Here is a 22163-nt window from a genome sequence, read left to right as displayed (position 1 = left end):
ACTCCCTCTCTTCTTTAGTCGTGGACACTACATCACCACACTCCCTCTCTTCTTTAGTTGTGGACACTACATCACCGCACTCCCTCTCTTCTTTAGTTGTGGACACTACATCACCGCACTCCCTCTTCTTTAGTCGTGGACACTACATCACCGCACTCCCTCTCTTCTTTAGTCGTGGACACTACATCACCACACTCCCTCTCTTCTTTAGTCGTGGACACTACATCACCACACTCCCTCTCTTCTTTAGTCGTGGACACTACATCACCGCACTCCCTCTTCTTTAGTTGTGGACACTACATCACCACACTCCCTCTCTTCTTTAGTTGTGGACACTACATCCCCGCACTCCCTCTCTTCTTTAGTTGTGGACACTACATCACCACACTCCCTCTCTTTTTTAGTCATGGACACTACATCACCGCACTCCCTCTCTTCTTTAGTCATGGACACTACATCACCGCACTCACTCTTCTTTAGTTGTGGACACTACATCACCACACACCCTCTCTTGCTATTGGTCCTCATCTTTGTAAGTCACCTTAATTTAGCACCTGTGTGTTTTAGCAGTTTATTTATGAAAATATTTAGTGAACTCTATGAGGGGGGTTAAGGGATTATAGCAGCACAGAAGGGTTTATAGCAGGGGGTTATAGCAGCACAGAAGTAGCCTACAGATGCATGCTGGGCTGGGCATGCACTGAGCTTGTGAAGTGAGCGCGACTGGAGTGGTACTGGAGTCAAATTGGAGTGGCTGAGAAGGCCAACGCTCCAGCCTTTGAGCATCTCACTCCTCGCTCCAGTCAAACTGGGCACTCTCCGCTCCTCTCATATACTCTGGTCTAATGTATGTTGTCCGGTGTCGTGCCTGAGACTGTGTGTCTAATGTATGTTGTCCGGTGTCGTGCCTGAGACTGTGTGTCTAATGTATGCTGGGTGGTGTCGTGTCTGAGACTGTGTGTCTAATGTATGTTGTCCGGTGTCGTGCCTGAGACTGTGTGTCTAATGTATGCTGGGCGGTGTCGTGTCTGAGACTGTGTGTCTAATGTATGCTGGGTGGTGTCGTGTCTGAGACTGTGTGTCTAATGTATGCTGGGCGGTGTCGTGTCTGAGACTGTGTGTCTAATGTATGCTGGGCAGTGTCGTGTCTGAGACTGTGTGTCTAATGTATGCTGGGCGGTGTCGTGCCTGAGACTGTGTGACTCAGTCGACATTGCGTTTGTGTGCGCCTTGTGTGTTAACTGGGGTCGGGCACCCGGTATAATCGATCCAAACTCCCATTAATCAGTCTGGATTGAGGCAGAGACCCTCTCTACAATAAAGTAGACCCTCTCTCTCTTCCATAAAGGAGAGAACAGTCCTCCCTCTGACATAAAGGAGAGAACAGTCCTCCCTCTGACATAAAGGAGAGAACAGTCCTCCCTCTGACATAAAGGAGAGAACAGTCCTCCCTCTGACATAAAGGAGAGAACAGTCCTCCCTCTGACATAAAGGAGAGAACAGTCCTCCCTCTGACATAAAGGAGAGAACAGTCCTCCCTCTGACATAAAGGAGAGAACAGTCCTCCCTCTTCCATAAAGGAGAGAACAGTCCTCCCTCTGACATAAAGGAGAGAACAGTCCTCCCTCTGACATAAAGGAGAGAACAGTCCTCCCTCTGACATAAAGGAGAGAACAGTCCTCCCTTCTTCCCCCTCTGCTTTTTATTTAACTTTTATTTAACTAGGCAAGTCAGTTAGAACAAATTCTTATTTTCAATGACAGCCTAGGAACAGTGGGTTAACTGCCTTGTTCAGGGACAGAACAACAGATTTTTACCTTGTCAGCTCGGTGATTTGATCCAGCAACCTTTCGGTTACTGGTTCAACGCTCTAACCACTAGGCTACCTGCCTCTAACCACTAGGCTACCTGCCTCTAACCACTATGCCTCTAACCACTAGGCTACCTGCCTCTAACCACTAGGCTACCTCTCTCTAACCACTAGGCTACCTGCCTCTAACCACTAGGCTACCTGCCTCTAACCACTAGGCTACCTGCCTCTAACCACTAGGCTACCTGCCTCTAACCACTAGGCTACCTGTCTCTAACCACTAGGCTACCTCTCTCAAACCACTAGGCTACCTCTCTCTAACCAGTAGGCTACCTCTCTCCAACCACTAGGCTACCTGCCTCTAACCACTAGGCTACCTCTCTCTAACCACTAGGCTACCTCTCTCTAACCACTAGGCTACCTCTCTCTAACCACTAGGCTACCTCTCTCTAACCACTAGGCTACCTCTCTCTAACCACTAGGCTACCTGCTGCTCGAATGATGAAATCAAACACAGATGAAGTGCTACTCTGAGGATCAGGGACAGATGCTCCAAACAAGAGCAGTTATGGAACAAGGCAGAAAAAGGAGAAAAGGTTGTGTTATTGTTTGGTCTGTTTTGGCCCAACAGTAGTTAGATCTTTTCTGGAGTTGTTGAAGGAGTTATTTTCTTCTTCTGTGAGCTAGTTTCTGACTGGTGGAGATCCACTGTTTGGTGGGGCTCCACTGTTTGGTGGAGAGTGGTTTACTCAGAAACTCACGGTTGTGGTCAAAAGGTTGGTGAGCAGATCGGAGCCGGTGAGCTCAAGGTTAGGTTTTATAAATCCCAGGTGGGGGGGTTGCGGTAGGGGGGGGGACCACGCGCTCCGTCAGAGGAACCTGAACTTGGAACGTGGTCCAGGCGTTCTGACAGTTGAAATGCGGTCCGTGAAGTATGGTAGTCATTTGGGATTTTAGCATACGGTCGGCTGGATGGGTGGGGGTTTAGGACAGGAATAGAGACGTCGACTCGGTGTGGGTTTATGGGCTTTTCAGTGGAAACTCGTGTGCCGATCCCGAAACTACCCCAACCTCCCCCTGCAGTGTCCTCCCCCCTCGGCCTTCCTCCTCTCCCCATGTGCTGGAGCAGGAGAGTGAAAAGTCCCATTTATTATTCCAGAGCATGAGTAAGCCTTCAAAAATGCCCCCTTCTTTTTTACCTGGCCATCTCTTCCTCCCTAACTCCCTCTCTTCCTCCGCCTGAATTCAGCTTCTGTCTGGGATTTAAATCAAGTCTCTTTTAGAGAAACAGTGTAATGGAGTCTTTCACCGCCGTTATAAAAATAAAGGGGAAATATGCGACCGGGCGGCTGGCAGGGTTAAATCGCTAATATAATTCTCCCAGGGGTTTGATTTTATCCCGCAGGTATTTGCGCAGCGTCCCTAGCATAAAGAAGGAGCTCTTTTGTGTGAACTTGCCACAGAAGGAAAAATAAGAAAAAGTCCCTCCCTCCCTCCCTCCCTCCCTCCCTCCCTCCTTTACCTTTGAGGCTATATTGTATTTGATGGTTTGGATGATGATTCCTCACAGATGGTGCAGTTGGAAGCATTGGTCTCATGGCAGCTATTATCCTGACGTGGCAGGTTAAAATGGCTTAATGCTGTGAAGGTAATTGGTTATAAATGACTCACACACTGGCTGGATCTGGAAGGCTGCTCTGGGCTCTCCTAGTAGGTCTGTGTCTGTTTCTTACTGTCTGGATCTGGGAGGCTGCTCTGGGCTCTCCTAGCAGGTCTGTGTCTGTTTCTTACTGTCTGGATCTGGGAGGATGCTCTGGGCTCTCCTAGCAGGTCTGTGTCTGTTTCTTACTGTCTGGATCTGGGAGGCTGCTCTGGGCTCTCCTAGTAGGTCTGTATCTGTTTCTTACTGTCTGGATCTGGGAGGCTGCTCTGGGCTCTCCTAGTAGGTCTGTGTCTGTCTCTTACTGTCTGGATCTGGGAGGCTGCTCTGGGCTCTCCTGGTAGGTCTGTTTCTTTCTTATCTAGTGATTGTATTTCTAGCTCCCGACTCCTCAGACTTTCCCCAACATGGCTGACGCAATTATTGATGGTGACACACCGTGACACGCAACAATTCACCAGGGGAATAGGATAAAAGCAGTCGGACTGCTCCATACTCTAATTCACATATAAGTGATTGTATTTAGTCATCCCACGTCTCTCCAATATAAATTAACCTTTAAACTCACAATCACTTTCACGCACCGTGCCATACTTATGGAATAGGTATTTTCTATCCTCTCCTCTGCTCCATCCCTAGTCCCTTTCAGCACTCTCCCTCTCTCCTCTTTCCTCCCTCTCCTCTTTCCTCCCTCTCTCCTCTCTCCTCCCTCTCTCTCCTCTCTCCTCCCTCTCTCTCCTCCCTCTCTCTCCTCTTTCCTCCCTCTCTCCCTCCTCTTTCCCCCCTCTCTCCCTCCTCTTTCCCCCCTCTCTCCTCTTTCCTCGCTCTCTCCTATTCTCTCCCCTGAGTGTGTATTTAGTAGCTGATCTGTGAGATCGATGTGAATAGGAGGGTTGGCAGAGAAGTTCTGAAGTGAAATCAGCACCAGGTCCTTATATACACACACACACACACACACACACACACACACACACACACACACACACACACACACACACACACACACAGACACAGACACAGACACAGACACAGGCACAGACACACAGACACTTATTCACAACACATGGACAAGACACACACACACAGACACACTTATTCACAACACATGGTCACGACACACACACACACACACACACATATTCACAACACATGGAGGCAATGCAAGGCGATACCATTAAACAGGCAAACAGGCCAGCCCAATGATGTATCAGTGCAAAGAGAGTGTGTGTAGGCCTGTAGCTTTTTCCTTCCTGCCTTATCATCGTTCAGTCTCTTTTTCCTTCCTGCCTTATCATCATTCAGTCTCTTTTTCTTTCCCTACCTCATCATCATTCAGTCACTTTTTCTTTCCCTGCCTTATCGTCATCCAGTCTCTTTTTCTTTCCCTGCCTTATCGTCATTCGGTCTCTTTTTCTTTCCCTGCCTTATCGTCATTCGGTCTCTTTTTCTTTCCCTGCCTTATCATCATTCGGTCTCTTTTTCTTTCCCTGCCTTATCGTCATTCGGTCTCTTTTTCTTTCCCTGCCTTATCATTCAGTCTCTTTTTCTTTCCCTCTCTGTCGACGTGTCTCTCTTTCCTTCCCTCTCTGTCGATGTGTCTCTCTTTCCCTCTCTCTCTCTCTCTGTATATACTGAACAAAAATATAAATGCAACATGCAACAATTTCATTGATTTTACTGAGTTGCAGTCAAATGGAATGAATTAATTAGGTCCTATTCTATGGATTTCACATGATTGGGAAGACAGATATGCATTCCCAAAATGCCATCGATAAATTGCAATTGATGTTTGTTGTCCCTAACTTATGTCTGCCCATACCTTTACCCCACCGCCACCATGGGGCACTCTGTTCACAATGTTGACATCAGCAAACAGCTAACCACACGACGCCATGACGGCGTAGTGTGTTACTAATGGTTTTCTTTGCGACTGTGGTCCCAGCTCTCTTCAGGTCATTGACCAGGTCCTGTCGTGTAGTTCTGGGCTGATCCCTCATCTTCCTCGTGATCATTGATGCCCCACGAGGTGAGATCTTGCATGGAGCCCCAGAACGAGGGTGATTGACCGTCATCTTGAACTTCTTCCATTTTCTAATAATTGCGCCAACAGTTGTTGCCTTCTCACCAAGCTGCTTGCCTATTGTCCTGTAGCCCATCCCAGCCTTGTGCAGGTCTACAATTTTATCCCTGATGTCCTTACACAGCTCTCTGGTCTTGGCCATTGTGGAGAGGTTGGAGTCTGTTTGATTGAGTGTGTGGACAGGTGTCTTTTGTACAGGTAACGAGTTCAAACAGGTGCAGTTAATACAGGTAATGAGTGGAGAACAGGAGGGCTTCTTAAAGAAAAACGAACAGGTCTGTGAGAGCCGGAATTCTTACTGGTTGGTAGGTGATCAAATACTTATGTCATGCAAATTAATTACTTAAAAATCATACAATGTGATTTAGCAAATACTTGTTCTCCCCACTGTGTGTGTGTGTGTTTATATATATACTGCTCCAAAAAATTAAGGGAACACTAAAATAACACATCCTAGATCTGAATGAATGAAATATTCTTATTAAATACTTTTTTCTTTACATAGTTGAATGTGCTGACAACAAAATCACACAAAAATGATCAATGGAAATTAAATTTATCAACCCATGGAGGTCTGGATTTGGAGTCACACTCAAAATTAAAGTGGAAAACCACACTACAGGCCGATCCAACTTTGATGTAATGTCCTTAAAACAAGTCAAAATGAGGCTCAGTAGTGTGTGTGGCCTCCACGACCTCCCTACAATGCCTGGGCATGCTCCTGATGAGGTGGCGGATGGTCTCCTGAGGGATCTCCTCCCAGACCTTGACTAAAGCATCCGCCAACTCCTGGACAGTCTGTGGTGCAACGTGGCGTTGGTGGATGGAGCGAGACATGATGTCCCAGATGTGCTCAATTGGATTCAGGTCTGGGGAACGGGCGGGCCAGTCCATAGCATCAATGCCTTCCTCTTGCAGGAACTGCTGACACACTCCAGCCACATGAGGTCTAGCATTGTCTTGCATTAGGAGGAACCCAGGGCCAAACGCACCAGCATATGGTCTCACAAGGGGTCTGAAGATCTCATCTCGGTACCTAATGGCAGTCAGGCTACCTCTGGCGAGCACATGGAGGGCTGTGCGGCCCCCCAAAGAAATGCCACCCTACACCATGACTGACTCACCGCCAAACCGGTCATGCTGGAGGATGTTGCAGGCAGCAGAACGTTCGCCACGGCGTCTCCAGACTCTCTTTCACGTCTGTCACATGTGCTCATGTGCTCAGTGTGAACCTGCTTTCATCTGTGAAGAGCACAGGGCGCCAGTGGCGAATTTGCCAATCTTGGTGTTCTCTGGCAAATGCCAAACGTCCTGCACGGTGTTGGGCTGTAAGCACAACCCCCACCTGTGGACGTCGGGCCCTCATACCACCCTCATGGAGTCTGTTTCTGACCGTTTGAGCAGACACATGCACATTTGTGGCCTGCTGGAGGTCATTTTGCAGGGCTCTGGCAGTGCTCCTCCTGATCCTCCTTGCACAAAGGCGGAGATAGCGGTCCTGCTGCTGGGTTGTTGCCCTCCTACGGCCTCCTCCACGTCTCCTGATGTACTGGCATGTCTCCTGGTAGCGCCTCCATGCTCTGGACACTACGCTGACAGACACAACAACCTTCTTGCCACATCTCGCATTGATGTGCCATCCTGGATGAGCTGCACTACCTGAGCCACTTGTGTGGGTTGTAGACTCCGTCTCATGCTACCACTAGAGTGAAAGCACCACCAACATTCAAAAGTGACCAAAACATCAGCCCGGAAGCATAGGAACTGAGAAGTGGTCTGTGGTCACCACCTGCAGAACCACTACTTTATTGGGGGTGTCTTGCTAATTGCCTATACTTTCCACCTTTTGTCTATTCCATTTGCACAACAGCATGTGAAATGTATTGTCAATCAGTGTTGCTTCCTAAGTGGACAGTTTGATTTCACAGAAGTGTGATTGACTTGGAGTTACATTGTGTTGTTTAAGTGTTCCCTTTATTTTTTTGAGCAGTGTATATATATATATATATATATATATATATATATATATATATATATATATATATATATATATATATACTCTATATACCCCCTCTCTCTATGCTCCCTCTCTCCATACTCTATCTACTCTCTCTCTATTGAATTTACTTGGACATGTTTTACATTTTAGTCATTTATCAGACAGTCTTATCCAGAGTGACTTAGTCAGTTCATCCAACTTTGGTACTGTGTATGGAAGACAGCAACAGGTAGATTGGGTAAATGTTGCTAAAGCATTAAACCCTAGTTTTAGAAGTCCAAAGTATAATCTGTACCAAATTAGGTTCTCTTTCACTCCTCCCTTTCCCTTCTTTCTGTCTATACACCTCCTTCCCGCTCTTCCCCCCTCCCCCTTTCTTACTTCTCAATGCCTCACTGTGTTGTAGTCATAACTGTCTGGAACCGTGTTGTCTGTGCGTGTGGAACTGTGGTGGCGAGGAGCTCCTGTTATAAATGATGCCTTTTGGACGCCAGTCGCCTGTTGAATGGACGCTCTCTCTGCGGTCTCTGAAAAAAGGGAATGGAGGGACGTGTGTTTCCCATTACCAAAGGGTTTCCTCTTCTGCCCTGCTCCCCTGCAACTTGGGCCATACTGCAGTCTGGAGCTGATGCTGAGTGACAGGTTGTCAGTGTGAACTTCATAGACTCATCTGCAATAATACAGACTCACGCAAACACTCACACACATAAGTAAGGAATTCAAACGAGCACACACAGATACACACAGGGAGGGCGAGAGAGAGACAGGCACAGTGTGTTTGAGGGTTATAGGGTTGATGGGACACTGAGAATACAGAGCAGCTGTACTGACTTACATGGATGCTGCTCTGTATTAAGACAACAAACCAAATCCAACCAACCGCTCGTGCTTCACCAAGCCCCCTTTCAACAAGAGACTAGCCAACCGCTCGTGCTTCACCAAGCCCCCTTTCAACAAGAGACTAGCCAACCGCTCGTGCTTCACCAAGCCCCCTTTCAACAAGAGACTAGCCAACCGCTCATGCTTCACCAAGCCCCCTTTCAACAAGAGACTAGCCAACCGCTCGTGCTTCACCAAGCCCCCTTTCAACAAGAGACTAGCCAACCGCTCGTGCTTCACCAAGCCCCCTTTCAACAAGAGACTAGCCAACCGCTCATGCTTCACCAAGCCCCCTTTCAACAAGAGACTAGCCAACCGCTCGTGCTTCACCAAGCCCCCTTTCAACAAGAGACTAGCCAACCGCTCGTGCTTCACCAAGCCTCCTTTCAACAAGAGACTAGCCAACCGCTCATGCTTCACCAAGCTCCCTTTCAACAAGAGACTAGCCAACCGCTCGTGCTTCACCAAGCCTCCTTTCAACAAGAGACTAGCCAACCGCTCATGCTTCACCAAGCTCCCTTTCAACAAGAGACTAGCCAACCGCTCGTGCTTCACCAAGCCCCCTTTCAACAAGAGACTAGCCAACCGCTCGTGCTTCACCAAGCTCCCTTTCAACAAGAGACTAGCCAGCCACTCGTGCTTCACCAAGCCCCCTTTCAACAAGAGACTAGCCAACCGCTCGTGCTTCACCAAGCCCCCTTTCAACAAGAGACTAGCCAGCCTCTCGTGCTTCACCAAGCCCCCTTTCAACAAGAGACTAGCCAACCGCTCGTGCTTCACCAAGCCCCCTTTCAACAAGAGACTAGCCAACCGCTCGTGCTTCACCAAGCCCCCTTTCAACAAGAGACTAGCCAACCGCTCGTGCTTCACCAAGCTCCCTTTCAACAAGAGACTAGCCAGCCACTCGTGCTTCACCAAGCCCCCTTTCAACAAGAGACTAGCCAACCGCTCGTGCTTCACCAAGCCCCCTTTCAACAAGAGACTAGCCAGCCTCTCGTGCTTCACCAAGCCCCCTTTCAACAAGAGACTAGCCAACCGCTCGTGCTTCACCAAGCCCCCTTTCAACAAGAGACTAGCCAACCGCTCGTGCTTCACCAAGCCCCCTTTCAACAAGAGACTAGTCAACCGCTCGTCCTTCACCAAGCCCCCTTTCAACAAGAGACTAGCCAACCGCTCGTGCTTCACCAAGCCCCCTTTCAACAAGAGACTAGCCAACCGCTCGTGCTTCACCAAGCCCCCTTTCAACAAGAGACTAGCCAGCCTCTCGTGCTTCACCAAGCCCCCTTTCAACAAGAGACTAGCCAACCGCTCGTGCTTCACCAAGCCCCCTTTCAACAAGAGACTAGCCAACCGCTCGTGCTTCACCAAGCCCCCTTTCAACAAGAGACTAGCCAACCGCTCGTGCTTCACCAAGCCCCCTTTCAACAAGAGACTAGCCAACCGCTCGTGCTTCACCAAGCCCCCTTTCAACAAGAGACTAGCCAACCGCTCGTGCTTCACCAAGCCCCCTTTCAACAAGAGACTAGCCAACCGCTCGTCCTTCACCAAGCTCCCTTTCAACAAGAGACTAGCCAGACATTTGATAATATGGTAACCACTAGAGGTCGACTGATTATGATTTTTCAACGCCGATACCGATGCTGATTATTGGAGGACCAAAAAAGCCGATACCGATTAATCGGACGATTTAAAATAAAATAAAAACATGTATTTCTAATAAGGACAATTACAACAATACTGAATGAACACTTATTTTAACTTAATATAATACATCAATACAATCAATTTAGCTTCAAATAAATAATGAAACAGGTTCAATTTGGTTTAAATAATGCAAAAACAAAATGTTGGAGAAGAAAGTAAAAGTGCAATATGTGCCATGTAAAAAAGCGTTTAGGTTCCTTGCTCAGAACATGAGAACATATGAAAGCTGGTGGTTCCTTTTAACATGAGTCTTCAATATTCCCAGGTAAGAGGTTTTAGGTTGTAGTTATTATAGGAATTATAGGACTATTTCTCTCTATACGATTTGTATTTCATGTACCTTTGACTATTGGATGTTCTTATAGGCACTTTAGTATTGCCAGTGTAACAGTATAGCTTCCATCCCTCTCCTCGCCGCTACCTGGGCTCGAACCAGGAACACATCGACAACAGCCACCCTCGAAGCAGCGTTACCCATGCAGAGCTAGGAGAACAACTACTCCAAGTCTTAGAGCGAGTGACGTTTGAATCGCTATTAGCGCGCACCCCGCTAACTAGCTAGCCGTTTCACATCGGTTACACCAGCCTAATCTCAGGAGGTGATAGGCTTGAAGTTATTAACAGCGCAATGCTTGAAGCACAGCGACGAGCTGCTGGCAAAACGCACGAAAGTGCTGTTTGAATGAATGCCTACGAGCCTGCTGCTGCCTACCATCGCTCAGTCAGACTGCTCTATCAAATCATAGACTTAATTATAACACACAGAAATACGAACCTTAGGTCATTATAATGGTTGAATCCGGAAACTATCATTTTGAAAACAAAATGCTTTTTCTTTCTGTGAAATACGGAACCGTTCTGTATTTTATGTAACGGGTGGCATCCCTAAGTCTAAATATTGTTGTTACATTGTACAACCTTCAATGTTATGTCATAATTATGTACAATTCTGGCAAATTAATTACGGTCTTTGTTAGGAATAAATGGACTTCACACAGTTCGAAATGAGCCAGGCGGCCCAAACTGCTACATATACCCTGACTCTGCTTGCACGGAACGCAAGAGAAGTGTCACAATTTCCCTAATTATAAGAAATTCATGTTAGCAGGCAATATTAACTAAATATGCAGGTTTCAAAATATATACTTGTGTATTGAGGCATTGATGTTTATGGTTAGGTACATTGGTGCAACGACAGTCCTTTTTCGCGAATGCGCTTGTTAAATCATCACTGTTTGTCGAAGTAGGCGCATCGATTATATGCAACGCAGGACACGCTAGATAAACTAGTAATATCATCAACCATGTGTTAACTAGTGATTATGTTAAGATTGATTGTTTTTTATAAGATGAGTTTAATGCTAGCTAGCAACTTACCTTGGCTTCTTGCTGCCCTCGCGTAACAGGTAGTCAGCCTGCCACGCAGACTCCTTGTGGAGTGCAATGGTTAGAGCGTTGGACTAGTAACCGGAAGGAGGCAAAAACGAATCCCCGAGCTAACAAGATAAAAATCTGTCGTTCTGCCCCTGAACTATGCAGTTAACTCACCGTTCCTAGGCCGTCATTGAAAATAAGAATGTGTTCTTAACTGACTTGCCTAGTTAAATAAAGGTGTAAAAAAAATATTTAAAAAATTGGCAAATTTGTGTCCATTGTTTACCGATTGTTATGAAAACTTGAAATCGGCCCTAATTAATCGGCCATTCCGATTAGTCGGTCGACCTCTAGTAACCACCATCTGTCCTTTAGATCCAGCTTGATAAGACATTTGATAATGTGGTAACCACCCTCGGTCCTTTAGATCCAGCTTGATAAGACATTTGATAATGTGGTAACCACCCTCTGTCCTTTAGATCCAGCCAATAGTGGTGCCCTGCTATTATTACTATAACCGTTCCAAGGTCTGCTTTTCTCCTATTTGTATAATCGGTGGCTGTCCCAAATGGAACCCTATTCCCTATATAGTGCACAACTTTTTTACTAGGGATTATTTGGGACGCATCCACGGTCTGTGTAACGTCCAGAGCACTCATCCACATCAGGTTTCCTCCAGCTCTGTGTGAACGGCCCAACTTTCCCCTCTTTCTAAGTGAAGAGGCTGAGCACAGTTTTCCGACTGGCTCTTCTAATAAAGAGCCCAGACACACAGATAGACCGACTGCCTCATCCCTCTGTTTCTCTCTTTTGTTCCCCTCTTCATCTTTTCCAAACTATTGACCCAGAGCTGGTCTCTCCATCTATTCGTTGTTCGATGTGCAATAGGGGAAACTGTTCATTAACGAGCCTGCGTGATTGGCTGTTGACAGGTGGGCTGCCTGGGGGTCACAGTGATGTCACTTCCCATGTGGGCCATATTTGTCCTGTGAATCAGCGTCTCGACTGGAAACATGTCAGTGTCAGTGAGGCAGGGGTAATATGCTATGCTTAGGTAAATGGGAAAGTGGAGTGTATGTATGGGGGGGAGAGTGTGTGTGTATGGGGGGAGAGTGTGGGGGTGGGGGGGGGGTGGGGTGTGTGTGTGTGTGTGGTGTGTGTGGTGTGTGTGTGTGTGTGTGTGTGTGATGGTTCAGAAGAGAAAGGCAATAGTAAGACAACAGTTACTATCTGGCTGGTCTCCATGGAAATGTCATGACAACATAGCAGCTCTGCACCTGCTTTGACTCCTTATTGCACTGCAGCCATGGAGGGGGTCTCAGGTTGGTTTGGACCAGGATGAAAAAGTTCATCAAAATGTTGTTGGCAGGAGCTGGAGGGGGACAGGAAATAACTCCCTCATTGTGGGATGAAAGGAAGAGAATGAAAAGGGAAGAAAAGGTAGAGGAACAACCAGCAGCTGCTTTGGGTCTGGCCTGCACTAGAGGCAGCTTGAAGATCTCCAGGGGCTTTCCTGTTGCTTCAGACGGATTTAAATGAAGTCCCTGCATGGCTGTTTCCATTCAGGATAGTCAGTGTTGTTGTTAGGGTCGCTGTGTCAGTCTGGGGGTTGAACACGCCTCAGTCATCCCTTATTACAGCACGAGTCAGGTTATTACAGCAGTCAGTCAGTGGTATGCTCTGTGGTCCCGTTTAACCTCCAGTTGTCATTACGTTTGAGACATTACCCAAGGTGAATAACAAGAGGATGAGGAAAGCAGAATGGAAACAGTAATGCTTGTTGATTCAGAGTAAAACATTTTAATTTTAGCACGTGACTTGTCATTTTCAACACAAAGCACACTAAACACATTTAGAAAAGTAATTTACCATTTTAAATCACTTTAAAAGTAGATAACATAAACATAACCACATGTAACATATGGATAGTATACGCATCAAAGTCCCAATGCAAAGTTACACCTCACTTTTCTATTTTTCGAGTTATTGCATATAACCGATCAGAATTCTGAAGAACGCCAAAGTCACGTCTGAAAATGTTTTACTGGGTGTGATGTAATATGGAGGACCCAGCAGCCAGCCCATTCACACTACTGGCTAAAAACCTTTTTGCCAACTTAAAAGCTAATATATTTTATGAATTTATTTATTGTTACAAATCAACTTGCAAGGTTGCTAAGGAACTAGCATGCTAATGTTAGCCCTACTAGCCGGCTAACATTTAAGCACGAGTCTGCCAGTTCCTATGAACACCTAGCTTACAGCTACATTAAAGTCAACCAAAGTTTTGTAAATACATAACGCCATCTCACCAGTTATCAAATCATTTTAGCTAGCTTAGCTAGCTTTATGCAGTTATCTTAGCCAGTGAGCTAGCCAGCCAGCTAACATTAGCTATTTAGCCAGCTAGCTATTATCCTAGAAAGCCAACCACCACGGTTAGAACACAACTAAAACATAACTGCAGATCAAAGACATCAGAGACTTCCAGATGTATGACTGGGGCCCAGCCGATGGTTAAACTTTTAAGAGTGCAGGCTGAGTTAGCTACCAAAGCGAGAGAGAGGCAGAAATATCGGTAGTTTAGAAGATATCCGGAAATAAGTTAATAGTTATGTTTTGGGTTATTACATATTTATGTTTGTACTTAAAGTTAACCAGATCGTACAACTAAGTTACTAAGTCTTTGGCCACACTTTGTTGTTACTTTGAGTGAAAACGTATGCTTCCTACCCTTTAAAACTAAATGTGGGGAGCTAATTACCTCCCAAATTAGCATCCACTTTGACATGGCACAGACCTATGGTAAACAGACCCAGAGGGCGCATAGGGCACAGGTGTCCCTCACACAGCAGCCCGAGCGTGGCTCAGCTGGGGGGCCGCATTCCTGCAGGCAAGCTATGATGGTTCACTCACTGTCCACACCCGCACACACATACACACACGCTGGAAGAGTGACCAGCTTGACTGCTGTCCAACAGACCTGCGGGGGTGGTTTATTCTCTCCCATGTAGCCTGTGTACTAGACCCTTACCTCCCAGCTCATCTCGTTCTCCTTTCTCTCCCATGTAGCCTGTGTACTAGACCCTTACCTCCCAGCTCATCTCGTTCTCCTTTCTCTCCCATGTAGCCTGTGTACTAGACCCTTACCTCCCAGCTCATCTCGTTCTCCTTTCTCAGCCCTCCACACTAACTGGGGTCACTCTTCCAGTACGTTGTCTATGTAGCCAAGGCTGAGACCTCTCTATCATAGGGCACAGGTGTCCCTCACACAGCAGCCCAAGCGTGGCTCAGCTGGAGGGGCTGCATTCCTGCAGGCAAGCTATGATGGTTCACTCACTGTCACACAACTGGTAGAGCGACCAGCATACACACACATTTATTTAAAAAATTAAACATTTTTTTACCTTTATTTAACCAGGAAGGACTCATTGAGATTTAAAATCTCTTTCTCAAGAGTGTCCTGGCCAAGATAGGCAGCACCAAGTCATTACAAAAATTACAGACAAACAACATGAAAAACTACAAGTAATCTAGTAAAAACCATAGAATTCCCAAGAGTATAACAAAAATCAAAAACAGCAAATGAAAAACATTGACAGGTCAGGGAATCAGTCTCAAGATCATTCATCAGTGATTTAAAAACACCAATCGGGACAAGTTCTTCCAGTTTAAAAGTATTTTGTAAGGTGTTCCAAGACGATGGCGCAGAGTACATAAAAGCCCATTTACCAAATTCAGTTCGGACATTTGGAACAGTTAGCAGGATAAAGTCCAGTGAACGAAGAGAGTACCCACCACATTTCTGAACAATAAAAATGCCTAAATAAAAAGGTAGTAAACCCAAAATGGCTTTGTAAATAAAAGTATACCAGTGACTGAGCCTACGAGTGACTAGAGAAGGCCAGCCAACCCTGGTATACAAAGTGCAGTGGTGCGTAAGGGTTTTGCAGTTTAAAATAAATCTCAAAGTGCCATGGTAAAGGGTGTCAATTGATCTCAAACACTGAGCGGAAGCATTCATATATAAAATATCCCCATAGTCTAGTAAAGGCATAAATGTAGCTGATACTAGCCTCCTTCTGGCTTCAAAAGAAAAACAGGCCTTATTCCTAAAATAAAATCCCAATTTCAGCTTCAATTTTTTGGTAAGTTGTTGAATATGCAATTTAAAAGAGAGGCCGTCATCAATTAAATTCCAAGATATTTATTTGAGGTTACAACCTCAATCTCCTTGCCCTGACAGGTAGTAATAGGTGAAAGGTTCAGAGGTCTATTTCTTGCATTAGAAAACACCATTAGTTTAGTTTTGTCAGTATTGAGGATAAGCTTCAATTGACACAAGGTATGTTGAACAGTATAAAAAGCAGTTTGCAAGTTCTGGAAAGCTTTTGTAAGAGACGAGGCACAACAGTAAATAACAGTATCATCAGCATAAAAATGAAGTTGTGCATTTTGGACATTTCTGTCTAAATCATTTATATAAATAGTGAATAAGAGAGGACCAAGTACAGAGCCTTGGGGCACACCATTAAAGACAGACAATTTAACAGACATAAGCCCATCAAATTGAGTGCACTGAGTTCTATCAGACAGATAATTAGCAAACCATGCAACTGCATGCTCTGAAAGACCTACACTCGACAATCTCTGCCTTAGTATAGCATGATCAACTGTATCAAAAGCCTTAGAGAGATCAATAAAAAGTGAGACACAGTGCTGTTTTTTGTCAAGGGCTTCAGTGATATCATTGAAAACCTTCATGGCTGCTGTAATTGTGCTATGCTTCTTCCTGAAATACACATATTGCTGTCATGCACACACACGAACTCATCAAACAGTGTACCCACAGACACACTAACAATGTGACCGTGTCTCAACCAGTCTGTTATCTCTGTCAGTGTTTCAGAACACACATTCAGAACACACAGACAGACACTAACAATGTCAACATGTCTCAACCGGTCTATCATCTGTCAGTGTTTCAGAACACACATTCAGAACACACAGACCATGTCACAACAACATACATCATCATATAACAGTAGAAGGACTGGTTACAGGGCTAGGAGTTGCAACATTCCAGGAATTTTCAAATAATTCCCTGGTTTTCCTGAAATCCCGGTTGGAGGATTCCCGGAATCAGGAGGGAATTGGCTGTAAATCCGGTATTCTCCAACCAGGATTTCTGGAAAACCAGGGAATTTATTGAAAGTTCACAGAATTGTGTAACCCTGTACAGGGCACCTGAAGGTTCATCATTTTTTTGTGTTTGTGTTCGTGTGTGGTTCGTGTGTGTATGTGCGTGAGTGTGGCTCGTGTGTGTGTGCGTGAGTGTGGTTCGTGTGTGTGTATGTGTATGTGCGTGAGTGTGGTTTGTGTGTGTGTGTGTACGTGAGTGTGGTTCATGTGTGTGTGTGAGTGTGGTTCATGTGTGTGTGTGTGAGTGTGGTTCGTGTGTGTGTGTGTGTGTACACTACTGTATGTGTTCTTGTATGAGATGAGCTTACAAGAATGTCCATTTTACCACAGTTTTACTCATAATGGCATAGTGTGTTATGGTGTCTTTATGCACTCGCCTGCATTATTATTATTTATTATTTTATTTTTTATTATATTGTCAAATACAGCCTGTCTATATTGTCAAATACAGCCTGTCTATATTGTCAAATACAGCCTGTCTATATTGTCAAATACAGCCTGTCTATATTGTCAAATACAGCCTGTCTATATTGTCAAATACAGCCTGTCTATATTGTCAAATACAGCCTGTCCATCCTGTCAAATACAGCCTGTCCATCCTGTCAAATACAGCCTTTCCATACGGTCAAATACAGCCTGTCTATACTGTCAAATACAGCCTGTCCATCCAGTCAAATACAGCCTTTCCATACGGTCAAATACAGCCTGTCTATACTGTCAAATGCAGCCTGTCAAATGCAGCCTGTCCACACTGTCAAATAAAAAAAAATACGGTATAGACAGGCTGTATTTGACAGTATGGACAGGCTGTATTTGTATTTGACAGGCTGTATTTGACAGTATGGACAGGCTGTATTTGTTTTTGACAGGCTGTATTTGACAGTATGGACAGGCTGTGTTTGACAATATAGACAGGTTGTATTTGACAGTATGGACAGGCTGTATTTGTTTTTGACAGGCTGTATTTGACAGTAATGACAGGCTGTGTTTGACAATATAGACAGGTTGTATTTGACAGGCTGTATTTGTTTTTGACATGCTGTATTTGACAGTATGGACAGGTTGTATTTGACAGTATGGACAGGCTGTATTTGACAGTATGGACAGGTTGTATTTGACAGTATGCACAGGTTGTATTTGACAGTATGGACAGGTTGTATTTGACAGTATGGACAGGCTGTATTTGACAGTATGGACAGGCTGTATTTGTTTTTGACATGCTGTATTTGACAGTATGGACAGGTTGTATTTGACAGTATGGACAGGCTGTATTTGACAGTATGGACAGGTTGTATTTGACAGTATGCACAGGTTGTATTTGACAGTATGGACAGGTTGTATTTGTATTTGACAGGCTGTATTTGACAGTATGGACAGGCTGTATTTGACAGTATGGACAGGCTGCATTTGACTGGCTGCATTTGACAGTATGGACAGGCTCTATTTGACTATATAGACAGGGTGTTTTTGACAGGCTGTCACCCCACTGGAATAGTCTCACAAGTTTTAGAAGTGTCTCTTTTACCATAATTCATACAGCCAAACAGGACATCTCTCTGTAATCCCCCTCTCCCTCTCTTCTTCTCTTTCATCTGGCGGGCTCTGCCGGGGCCAGGGATCACTATATCAGTCAGCCAGTGAGGTATGTGTCTCTGTAGGTGGGACGTTTTCTCATCCATTGCTTCTCCCAGCATGGCTGATTGATTTGATTACCTTCTTAAGGCTCTGTCTTCTTAATGCTGACGTTGTCATGGCCCGTATTCAACAGTCTGGTTGTATTTCTATGGTGTGGCTCACCGCTTGATGCTTATAATAGTGGTTTCTCTGTGTGTTTCTCAGTCGTAGGAAAACATGCTCAGTGCTATTCTATTGTTTTCATGGCTCACTTATTGTGACTTCATTAGTTAAATAAAGGAGAAATACTTAAATAAAACTCCTCTTCCAATCAATTCCCTTCTATTCCAATGCATGTACCTGAACCGTCCTCTCTCATCTCCATTCTCCTGTCTCTCTCCATCCTCTATGTGAATGGGACCTTAACAACATAGAGGGCAGACAGCATGAAAAGACCAACAGCTTAGACAAAGAGACTTAGACAGACATGTTTGACCAGAGGAACAGCTAGAGAGAAAAGAAAGGGGCCCCGGTTCAGGAACATATTTGAGGGGCCGGTTTGTTCTCAGAGGGCATAGGGACAAAGCTGGTGTGCTGTTGGGTCTTTCAGCCAGACAGTCTTGGGTGGTGTGATGGGGGAGAAGAGGGGAAGGGAGGAGGGGGGGGAGAAGAGGGGAAGGGAGAGGGGGAGAAGAGGGGCGAGAGGGGAAGGGGGGGAAGGGGGAGAAGAGGGGAAGGGAGGGGGGTGGGGGAGAAGAGGGGGGTTGTCTTTTAGTAGCACTGGAGTGAAACCACAATTAATTAACGGATGGTGGAGGACACACAGACTTCAGCTGAGCAGTGCTGCCTGGTTAAAAGTTGTGAGCTCACAGAGCTGGTGTTTGAGTAGTGGGCCACAGAGACAGAGAGAGGGTGAGGCCAGAACAGAGTGGGAGAGAGGCTGAGTCCAGAACGGAGTGGGAGAGAGGCTGAGTCCAGAACAGAGTGAGAGAGAGGCTGAGGCCAGAACAGAGTGGGAGAGAGGCTGAGGCCAGAACAGAGTGGGAGAGAGGCTGAGGCCAGAACAGAGTGGGAGAGAGGCTGAGGCCAGAACAGAGTGGGAGAGAGGCTGAGGCCAGAACAGAGTGGGAGAGAGGCTGAGGCCAGAACAGAGTGGGAGAGGACATAACAGAAACCCTGTAATGGACCATAGCTACTGGGCCAGAGTGTCTGGACCGCAGACGGGCTCGAGGGGTCAGGGATATCCAGGGGAGAGGAGGACCTGTTCAGCCTCTTTACCTGCTCCCTCCCTCTCACATACATACAGACTGTTTACGCTCAAACACACACATAGACATGCAGACACACAGTAGCAGCAAATACAAACACACACTTCTCTTGTGTGAGTGTCCTGTAGGAATCTCTACAGGCTCTGTGGTTAGTACTCCACCTCCGAGTTTGTGTTAACTGGGTCCAGTGTGTGGGTGGACACACTGACCTCACTGTCAATCTCTGAGATGGTGAGGAGGCTATTCCAGTTTCCTGGAAGTCAGTTGTAGTCATGGTCTACTGTACGCTGCCTGCCTGCCTCACAGGGTTTGATCATGTGTGGGTGGACACACTGACCTCACTGTCTGACTCACTGGACTCTGAGAGAGTGAGGATGCTCTTGAAGTCTATTGTAATTCCATGGAAGTTTGTTAAGTTCCAGTCCTGGTCTGTCTGCTGGTCTTTGTTCCTCCTCCTGAAACAGCAGTATTCAGCTTTCTGCTGAGCCAAGGATCTACCAGGGGTCATCCACAGGGGTCATCCACAGGGGTCATCCACAGACCATGCTGCTCCCTCTGCCTGCCTGCCTTTTTTCATCTAAAATTATCCCTCCACTCTGCTCTGCTCCGGAGATGGAGGGAGAGAAAAGGAAACCAGCCTGAGGCTGGAAGCTGGAACCGCTGTGGCACGGAACCCCACTGCTTCCCCAACCACACGTGGCAACAAAAAACACTCTCCTTTAAAAGACGGATCCAAGCCCTCGAAAAACACACACACACACACACACACACACACACACACACACACACACACACACACACACACACACACACACAGGGCACTGTCGTGATCTCTTCTCTCATTTTCCTCAGTTAAAGTCACATACTGCTAAAAAGAGAACAGGCCTAAAGATAAGTATCTCAAACCATACGTCTCAACTAACCACCTTTTTGGAGACGTCCCTGAATAAATAAATAGCTCTACCGTTGTCAGGGAGGGGAGGAGAGGGAGCGTTGGAGGCCGGAGTTAGGAGTTGGCATCGGTTGCTCGCCTCCTGCCCTTTAGTGGTTTGCTCTAAATTATATCTCTCATGGGGGAAAATATGTGGTGGTTGAGCTGAGCTCAGAGTTGGAGACCCCCACCTCTCTCTCTCTCTCTCTCTCTCTCTCTCTCTCTCCCCCCCCCATTATCCTTTCTATTCTATTCATCATTTATGCTTCCCTCTATCTCCCCTAGTCTTTGTCTTCTCCCTCTATCTATGTATCAATCCTCTCTCCCCTCAGCCCAGCGTGCTGTTCTGTGCTGTGCTCTCTGCTGTTGGTGGATGGTGGATGCATTTATCCTAGGTCTGTGGTTGATGGGGGAAGTCATGAGAGGGAGGGAGGAGGGGCCTGGCTCCTACCTTCCCCAGCCGCAGTGAGCCCAAATCGGGCTGATGTTCACTTTCCACTGGGCTGGACCATAACTGTCCCTGGAGCTCAGCTGAGCATCAGCAGTCCTGGCCACAGCCACAGCTCAGAAAGGATGGCGGCAGGCGGGCACACACACACGTGGCGTCAAGCGGCCCCAGCGGGCATTGTTTTTGTTTATGTTGTGTGGTGATGTTGAGAGCCGGGCCTGGCCATGCCTGGCTGTGCCCTGTAGCTCAGTAGAGCGCCACCCTGCATGGGCAGTTTGGAGCCTCCAGTCAGACCAGACTAGTTTAGATAAACCAGTCCAATACAGAGGAGTCAGCGTCTTGTCACTGGGCAGAGAGAGAGAGCCCTGACCAAGAGCCCTGTCCAGTCTGCTCATATCACTCTTACTCACTTTCTTATTTAAAATGTATTTGACAGTGGAATTGTTAAATCAACATGTCTGTAAATGTGCCAGATTCATCCTGCACTCTAATTTCCAGCTGCCGTCCCACTGTGTGGTTGGTTCCATGTTCTGGTAAGAAGAATCAGGACTCTGGTCAAAGCAGCATCATTGCCCACTGAAGGGACACTATATAGGGTTTTTACATGAGTTTGGTCACACATCCACCATAGTTGTTGGAACCAACTATCAGAGCCAGCACCATTGGGCTCAGGTCAGCTCAGCAGTGTGAAAAGGGCATTGCTGAGGTATTTTAGTCAGCGTCATCAACATTTTTGTGACCCGATGAAAGATGGATGTAAATGTTCTCAAATGATAGTTTTGTTGAAATTATTTCTGATTGAAATAAATGGTTGAGTCATTCTATCCCAGATTAGACCACCATGAGAATTATACAGGCCTCCAACTCCCCTCCCCAGTCCCTCCACACTACTAAAAACAAACAATCTCTCTCTCTCTGGGCTGACTGGTCAGGACTTGTAAACCGGCCCTAATTGGCCTGACGACAAGCCATAGAAATTACCCACATCCTGAGTCTGCCCCCCCCCCCCCCCCACACACACACACACACATCCTAAATCTGCCACTCTTTCAGAAGCTCAGAAGTAATCACGCTGCAGACGTGTGTGGATTGCCAGGCTTTTCCTGTGGGCCTGGATTAGAGGATTGAAGTGTGTGTGGCTTTGAGTTCACGTATGCGCTCGTGCGTGTGCCAGCTTTGTCTGCCTGTGTGTCT

The sequence above is a fragment of the Salvelinus fontinalis genome, chromosome 34 (genome assembly GCF_029448725.1).
Source record: "Salvelinus fontinalis isolate EN_2023a chromosome 34, ASM2944872v1, whole genome shotgun sequence".
In the NCBI taxonomy this organism is placed as follows: domain Eukaryota; kingdom Metazoa; phylum Chordata; class Actinopteri; order Salmoniformes; family Salmonidae; genus Salvelinus; species Salvelinus fontinalis.
The sequence above is the reverse complement of the archived record's forward strand: the minus strand, read 5'-3'. Positions refer to the sequence as shown.